Below are 9,218 nucleotides of genomic sequence, written 5' to 3'. Positions count from 1 at the left end.
CTTATTTGGAGATATTATGAGAACAAACCCTGTGACAGATACTTAAGACACAGGCTGCTGTGATGTTTGTCTTATTGTGCGTGCTTTGCCTTTCTCCACGAGATGATCTTGTATAAGCAGCAGGTTAAATGGCTATTACGTACAGCTACTGATGACCTTGAACTTCTGAGCTTTCTGAACCTTTACTTCCTGAATGTTAGGGTTGCAGGTGGACACTACCAAACACGTTTATGTGGAGCTAGGGATCAAACCCAGAACTCCGTGTCTGTTAAGCACGCTACCAACTATTAAGCATGTTATTAGCTGTGCCTTGTGATGTTTAATCTTCAAGTCAACTTCCCTGTATTGTGGAGAAGATGCATCTCGGGGGATGTCTGTGAGGACAGGATCAGTCCCTTCCATATTCCTCCATGCATTCCCCACTATGATGGACTCCATCCCCTCAACTACGAGGCAAAACAAACCTGTAAGCTATTCTTGTCAGGTGTTAGGTTATCACGACCGTAAAAATAACTACTCCATCTGGGATGACAGATTCCATTTGGAATCCCAGCCATTGGCCCAGCTGGCAGCTGTCTGTACGCTCTTACCCATACACCCCACCCTAGGGTTTCTCTGTGTGGTTGCCTGGAACTCACTGTGTAGACCAGGCTGGCCTCGAACTCATAGAGATCCACCTGCCTCTGCCTCCCGAGTGCTGGGATTAAAGGCGTGCGCCGCCACCGCATGGCTATACTCTTGTTTCTATTTGTTCATGGGCTCAGCTGCATCTCATGAAACCCAGTTACCGTCCTTAGCGAGTGGTGCTCTGTGTATATTTTATCTGGCACTCCACTAAACTGTGCCCATAGGGGACAGGGAAAGCATCAGATCCCCTAGAACTGGAGCCACAGATGGTTGTGAATGGCCATGTGTGTGCTTTAAATCATACCCAAGCCCTCTGGAAGACTAGCCAAGTCCCCTTAACTGCTAGGCCATCTCTCCAGACCCAACGCGTGTGTGCTTTAAAGGTTTTTTTAGAATTAATTTTTCTGAGATAATACTTCACTATGTTGTTCAGGCTGGCCTGCAAGTCTGGACCCAAGTGATGCCCCTGCCTCAGCCTTAAGAGTAACTGGGATGCAGGCATGGTCCATTGCACTTGGCTAGTGTATTTTAATTTTCAAAATTTTTATGACCTTGGGCATAATTGCACGATGAATACATTTTCTTAAAAAGTTAAACGAACCCCGTTGCTTACTGGGAGGACTTGCAGAAATGCTGTCTTTTCCAAAAAGCAGCAAACACGAATAAAATTCCTCTCATTTAGGAGGCCAGAAGAAATAGTCAAAGTTTCATAGCAATGATAATAAAAAGATAATGATAATAAAAGAGCCATTGAAAAACTGGAAAATTTATGCTGGCTCTGGTGGTCTAAGCCTGGAATCACAGCTATTCTGGAGGCTAAATCAGGAGGTTCAAAAACTCAAGGCCATCTTGGACAACTTAGTGACTCTTATTTCAAATGCAAAAAAAATTTTGCAAAGGGCTGGGGAAGCCAGGTGTTAATGCACACATTTAATTCCATGCTCAGGAGGCAGAGACTCCCAAGGGCCAGCCTGTTCTACATGGGGAATTACAGGCCAGACAGGACTATACGTAGTGAGATCTTCCAAAAAAGAGGGAGGAATGCTGGGCTTGTAACTCCATGGTACAAATGGTGGTTTATCATTCCTAAGGCCCAGGTTCAATTCCCAGTTTGTTTGTCTAAGATACAGATAAATGAGCTGGGTGGTGGCGGCTGCTGAGCACGCCTTTGATCTCAGCACACAGAGGGAGAGGGAGGCAGATCTCTGTGAATTTGAAGTCAGCCTGGTCTACAGAGCTAGGTTCCAGGTCAGTCAGGGCTATTCAGAGAAACCCTGTCTTGAGATAGAGAAAGAGAAAAAAGCTACAGATAAATGGAACTTATAAGTGCATATGTGGGAATATCTTTGCCAGTGATGGAGCTGGCAATGGGGATGCCACCATATGCCAGGGAGTGGTGTGCCGGTCATGACAAGCTGCAGAGTAGCAGGAGCGGTTGAACTTTAAAGGTGAGCATGAATATGCAAAAGCGCCGAGATGAAAAGCAACCTGCCCGGATGGAAAGCTTCCTACCCGGAAACAGCTGAAAACCACACGGGCAGGTTTTCTGTGAATCTGCTCGTGGAAGCTACAGTTTGAACAAGTGCCAGGGGCGGAGGAGGCAGTTTGCTGGCTCTGTTTCTGGTTAGGCAGGGTGGGCTAAGAGAGGAACAACAGGTGCCGCGGTGAAGCCGGCAGGTTGGAAAAGGCCACAGGTGTGAACGTGGGCATTTTGCCTCTTATGCAAAGGAAGCCAGGACATGTTTCCTGCCTGGCTCTTGTGTAAGTGCCACGAATTCCTAACAGAGAAGTTGGCCTGGAAGAAAACACAGCCTTTGGTGTTCTGCACAGCCGCCCCACACATCCATCCCTTCCTGAATGTCTTTTGAATAGTCATGTTTCTGACATTTACTTTCCCTCCCTTTGTGAAGGGAGTTTTATATCCTTTAAGAAGAGGGAATGATATATAGATGATAGATGATAGATATTGGCACCGTCTTTGTACGATCAATTTTGAGACAAGGTCTCATTATTCAGCCTTGGCTGGCCTGGAATTCACTATGTAGATCAGGCTGGCCCAAAACTGACAATAGATCTGTCTGTCTTTTTCCTTCCTAGTGCTGGTATTACAGGAGTTGCCACCACACCCACCCTAGAATTGTTGTGTTAGCATCTACAGAGACCACCTTAAGTCCAAAGCTTTCCCAGGAATCAACATCAGAAAAGTTACAGTGTGTGGTTACCTTATAATTAAACAAGTCCCTTTGTTACAATTTAGCTAGTAGTACCCGATAGTCAGCTGGAAGCCAGGTATAACACAATCCCTGTGCTATTTATCTCACAGAGCAGGAGGAATTTAGTTGCAAAAATGTAAATATATTTGATTTGGAAACCTGGTCCAGGCCCTGCTAGGGGTCATGAAATAGGTATTATTTGTTCTTAGTTTTCATTCTGCACTGGATAGTTTGTTTCAGTGTTTTTTGAAAGAATGTCCTTAATCTCCTTCTATCTCCAAGGACCCTTGCAAATGAGACTTTGTAACTATTTTTATCACGATGTAGCCTCTTAAGGCTAGAAGGGCAGTTCAGCAGTAGGGCAGTTCATGGAGATTTGTAACCCTAGTTCCAATGCCTCTTCTGGTCTCCTTGGGTACTGCATACACATGATGAACATTCAATATGCAGGCTCACACCTAAACACACATAAAATAATAAAAATGACAAAATTAGATGTTATAGTTTTTTTTTGTTTTATTTTTTGTTTTTTGTTTATTCGAGACAGGGTTTCTCTGTGTCACTTTGTTGCCTGTCCTGGAACTAGCTCTTGTAGACCAGGCTGGCCTTGAACTCACAGAGATCCTCCTGCCTCTGCCTCCTGACTGCTGGGATTAAAGGCGTGCGCCACTACCACCCGGCTAGGACTTTTGCAGCTAGAGTTGCAGGGTCTTTGTGAGCCACCATATAGGTGCTGGGAACTGAATTTGGGTTCTCTGGGATAGCAGCAAATTCTTTCAACCTCTGAGCCATATCTCTAAGACTAAAAAATAATCTGAAAAAGTGTTTCCTGCCATGTGGCAGTGGCACACACCTTTAATCCCAGTGTAGTGTGAATTCTAATTGTGTTTAATAATAAAAAACACGGAGTCAGATATCGGGGTGAAAGCTGAAAGATCTGAGAAGTAAAGGAGCCAGCCGTTAGAGAGAGCTTTTACCTCTACCAAATCCTCAGGCCAAAGCGGGCAAGATCTTGTCTCAACAAATCCTCGGAATGGATGCTATAAGCTCATGTCTCTCCTCTTGCCTTATACTCCTCACTCAGCCTAGTCACAACCCTTCCTGCAGCCACTTTCCTAGTGCTGGGATTAAAGGCATGGGACTCCCAAATCCTGGGATTAAAAATGTGAGCCACCACTGCCTGGTGGCTCTGTTTCTCTTTTAGACTGGATTAATTTTGTGTAGCCCAGGGTGGCCTTGAACTCACAGAGATCCATCTGCCTCTGTCTCTGCCTCCTGAGTTCTGGGATTAAAGGGGTGTGCCAGTACTGCTTGACCTCTGTTACTTGTTCCACACTGATCCTGAGCTGTTATTATTATTATTATTATTATTAGTTTGTTTTTCAAGACAGGGTTTTCTGTAGCTTTGGAGCCTGTCCTGGAACTAGCTCTTGTAGACCAGGCTGACCTCAAACTCACAGAGACCCACCTGCCTCTGCCTCTCGAGTGCTGGGATTAAAGGCTTGAGCCATCACTGCCTGGCTGCAAGCTTTATTTGTTATAGCAAAAACAAAATATTACCACATGTCAACCCTTGGCAGGCAGAGGCAAGTGGATCTCTGAGTTTGAGGTCAGCCTACCCTATAGAGTGAGTTCCAGGACAGCCAGGGTACACAGAAAAACCCTCTCAAAAAAAATTAAAAAGTGTTTATTAGCTATTTGTGATTCCACTTAGCTGCATAGTCAGTTTTTAAGCTAGATTGTTTTCTTCAGGTTTAAAATTTAAATTTATTTATTTTTGTGGGTCTCTCCCCCCCTCCTCTCTTTGTGTGTGTGTGTGTGTGTGTGTGGTACACATAGATGAATGTGAGGCTGCCCAGGGCTGGGGGAAGACATCAGGGGATGACTGCTCATGGGTGTGTGCTTTCTTTTGGGGTAATGAAAACATCCCAGAACTTGCTGGTGGTTGCTCACATCTATAATACTAGGACTCAGGAGTCTGAGGAAAGATGGTGGCCACAAGTTCAGGGTCATCTTGTGATGTGGGATTCCCCTCTGTATGCTGTGAATACCATTGGTTAATAAAGAAGCTATTTTGGGCCTGTGATAGGGTAGAACAGGTGGGGAAACTAAACTGAATGCTGGGAAAAAGAAGGCAGAGTCAAAGAGAAGCCATGAAACCCTTCCAGAGATAGACGCTGGAACTTGACCCCATAAGCCACAGTCTCGTGGTGATACACAGATGAATAGAAATGGGTTAAATTAATATGTAAGTGTTAGCCAATAAGAAACTGGAGCTAAAGGGGCAAGCAGTGATTTAATTAATACAGTTTCTGTGTGGTTATTTTGGGATTCGGGGTGGGCAGGAAACAAACAAGTGGCCTTCCACTACAATCTTGGGCTACATAGTGAGTTCCAGATTAGCCTGGGGCACACAATGAAGCCTAGTCTCAAAGCAAGCAAGCAAGCAAACAAACAGAAACAGAAGCAGGTAAATCCTGAGAATGTCCTGGCACTTGGTAGTGGAGCAGGGGTGAAGGATTCTGTTCCACTTTAAACATGGTACACCACTTATCTAAAAGGCTGAAGTTGATGGTATGTCAACCATGTCTCAATAACTGGTGCTTGGAAAAATTGGAGCTGTGGATGCTGGGGAGGAGATGGGTGGGCTGATTCTGGGAGAGGAGAAGAAACTAGAACCAGGAAGAGACTGGCGGTAAACTAGTGAATGCTTAGGAAGGACACTCCGGGGAGTTTTGGCTGGGCTGGAGGCAGAGGCCATGGGTAAGAGGGAGAAAGTTTTCGGTTTGGCGGACTGGGGGGTAAAGTAATCAGGCAGGGCTGGTGGGTTTCTGCAGGGTCTGCTCATTTCTCCTAAGCACAGGCCAGCCCGTTGCTGCAGCCTGCACAGGCAAAGCTCGTGTGGGAAACCTGGTCCCTAGTGCCACCGTGTGGAGAGTTGGGGCATTTCCAAGGTGTGAGGCGGGAGGGCTCTGCTTTGGTGACCAGTTGAATGCTGGTGTGGTGGCTGTGGAGCAGGGTCCTGATAAAGGTGTGTTTGTCTCATGCTTCTTCTCTGAAACAGGCTTTCTCAGACCACCAGCCCCCAAACCATGACATGGGTACTCATTATTAGTTATGAATTCTCAGCCTTATCTTATGCTTGTCCCACTAGCTCTTATAACAAGTTAACCTGATTCTTTTCATCTAAGTTTTGCCCCTGGACTTTTTCCTTTCTTTCATTTTGTATGTCCATCTCCATGTCTGGCTGGCTGACCCTGGGCGTCTCCATCTTTCTCCCTTGTTCTCCTCATTCTCTTCTCTCAGGCCTAGATTCCTTCTACTTATTCTCTCTGCCCACCAGCCCTGCCTATCCCTTTACTGCCTAGCTATTGGCCATTCAGCTTTTTATTAGACCAATCAGATGCATTAGTCGGGCAAGATAAAACAGCAACACATCTTTACATAATTAAACAAATGTGGCATAAACAAATATAACACGTTTGCCTAGTTAAAGTAATATTTCACATTTCCCTTTCCCTGGCCTTCTGCATTATGCCCTGTTGTGGCACAACGTGACACCAAGACCTTTGTCAGGTGCCAAAACCATGCTCTTGGATTTCCCATCCCTTAGAACCTTGAGCCAAATAAACCTCTGTTCTTTATAGGGTACCCAGTCTCAAGTAGTCTGTTTTAGCAATAGAAAATGGGCAAAGATGTGCACCATATGAGGTATGGTTGTTAGCATGACTTAAGACTTGTGCCTGGGACTCTGGATCTTGGTTCGATTGCAGGGTCTACCACAGGAAGTCCTTTGGTCAAGAGAAGTAATACCTTTTTTGTTCCTTGTTTTTTGTTTTTTGAGACAAACAAAAAGTTTCTCTGTATGGCTCTGACTGTCCTGGAGCTAGCTCTATAGATCAGACTGGCCTTGAACTCATAGAGATCTATCTGCCTCTGCCTTCTGAGTGCTGGGATTAAAGGCGTGTGCCACCACAGCGCGGCTCGAGAATTAATATCTTAAGATCATCTTTCCTACCTGTGCTGTAGGGAAGGCAAGTGTCTCTCCTTTGTCAGGTTTGGCTCATCTTAAGTCAGATGGGGCACTGTGAGGAAGGGTGTCAAAGCTGCAAGATTCTAGGGACCCACCTTGGCTCACTGATCCACTGGACTACCTGAAGGGCTTGTTAATAAGGTTGGGCTAGTTGCAAACCCTTCTCAAACCCCAGTTCTGTGATTCTGTGACATGAAACACAATCGGGTCTCGAAAAAGCTGTAAGATCTTACTACCCAGTGGGCATTCAAGAATAAACTGGAAGGTTCTCCTTCTTTGTAGGAGGCATGGAGGTCCTTGGGATCACAGGCAAACATCAGGGGAACCTGGAATGTTAGCACACATGATTGTTCTGCAAGAGGAGTATAAAATCCGTTATCCTCCCAGAAGACTGGGATCAGATGTGCATTCTAGCCTGATGACCTTTGCACTATCTGCGTAGCTAGGGACCACACTGGACCCTTCCCAGGACCCTGATCATAATCTTGCATTTCTCAGTCAATCTATAGAACCTATCTTTATGGTCAGTGTCACAAGTACTTTACAAAGAATTTTGATGTAGTAACATTTGATTTTTACTTAGTTTGCTTTGTTCCTTAAAGAGATTTATGTATGCTTTATTATACACATGGGATTGATTTAATTACCAAATCATGCTATGCTTAAATATGCCTAAAATAAATGACTCTGGGTCAGGCTCCTGAAGTTTGAGCCAACACCAGCTACTTTATTGTGTTGAACTAAGCTGCCTTCTTGGCTTTTTCAGATTGTGACTTTGCTGGCTGTGGAAATCACCGTGACCCCTGGATTCCCTTCACTTCATCCAGAGAACCTTAGGGTCTGAAGGCCATTCACAGTCACAGTTGATGGTGCATGATCAGTATCTTGTGGCCCAGTGAGATCTGCTATTCCTTTTTTGCAAGGCTAAGGATGAAAACTAGGGCCTCTGTAACTTTAGGCAAGTACTCTTTCCCTTACTACATATTTTATTTTATAATTATCTGCAACTGGTTAGATACTTATTTAAACCCTTACTAAGGCTGTGGTTGTATGAATGAGAATGGCCCCCATAGGCTCATATATTTGAACGCTTGGTCCCTGGTTGGTGAAACTGTTTAGGGAAGGATTAGGAGGCATGGCCTTGTTTGAGGAGTTGTGTCATTGGGTGGTGGACTTTGAGTTTTAAAAGCTCACACCAGGCCCAGCCACTGGCTCTCTGCCTCCAATTTGAGGATAAGATATAAGCGTTTAATTACTGCTCTAGTGCCATGCCTGACTGCCTACTGCTATGCTCCCTGCCACAATAGCCATGGACTTAACACTAAAACTATTAAGTAAGCCCCTTATTAAATACTTTATTTTATAAAGTTTATTTTATAAAGTTCCACCGGAACTGCTACTTTGGGATCCCTGGCTTAACTGACCACCTGGCCCATTTCTAGCTCCTGTCTCCTCGCTAGGACCCATCGCATGACCCCAAAGAATCAACACGAGGCAAGGCCATAAGTGCCCTAGTTGGAATCATTCACCATCTGTTGCCGTGCAACCAGAGTGGGTGCCAAGAGGAAGTGCTGCTCTGTTTGTGGAAGATGCCTCAGCCGAACCAAGAATGTGGTTGTGGCTTTGAAGCATGGGTTTGTTTCCTTGAAGTACTTTTGTCCCTGATGGTCACCCTCATCTGGGGTGTGTGAGAGGTATCTTCTGGGTGTCCTAAGTGTTAACTTCTCTTGGGGGGGTTCCAGCACTTGTGCCCAGCTTCTTCTAAGTCTGGGATAGCTATACACTGTGGTAGATACAGAAGATGCTATTTCTCTTTTTAACCTCATTCATACAGTCACATGACCATCAGCACCACAGGCTGACCTGTCTGGACCCCAGCACTCTGGTGCCCCTTATGACTGCCACATTTGTAGCTTTTCTTTCATTTTGATGAAGTACCTATCAGAGGCAACTTAAGGAAAGTTTAATTTGGCTCAGGATTTCAGTTCATCTTGGCGTGCACGGTGTTCTGGTGCAGGATGTCATAAGGCAGAGCATCATGACCAATCAAGAGGAAGAAAGCTTGATTTCTACACCCACCAGCTAGGTCTCACATCTCCACAATTCTTTTTCTTCTTCTTCTTTTTTTTTTTTTTAAAAATTGTTTCATGTGCATTGGTGTGAAGGAGTCAAGATTCCCTGGAACTGGAGTAACAGAAAGTTGTGAGCCACCATGCGGGTGCTGGGAATTGAACCTGGGACCTCCAGAACTGCTGAGCCATCTCTCCAGTCCCACATCTCCATAATTCTATAGTCAGCCAAAACAGTGCCACCAAGTATTCAAACACATGAGGGAGATAATTCAG

This window comes from Arvicola amphibius, chromosome 9, assembly GCF_903992535.2.
Source record: "Arvicola amphibius chromosome 9, mArvAmp1.2, whole genome shotgun sequence".
In the NCBI taxonomy this organism is placed as follows: domain Eukaryota; kingdom Metazoa; phylum Chordata; class Mammalia; order Rodentia; family Cricetidae; genus Arvicola; species Arvicola amphibius.
The sequence above is the reverse complement of the archived record's forward strand: the minus strand, read 5'-3'. Positions refer to the sequence as shown.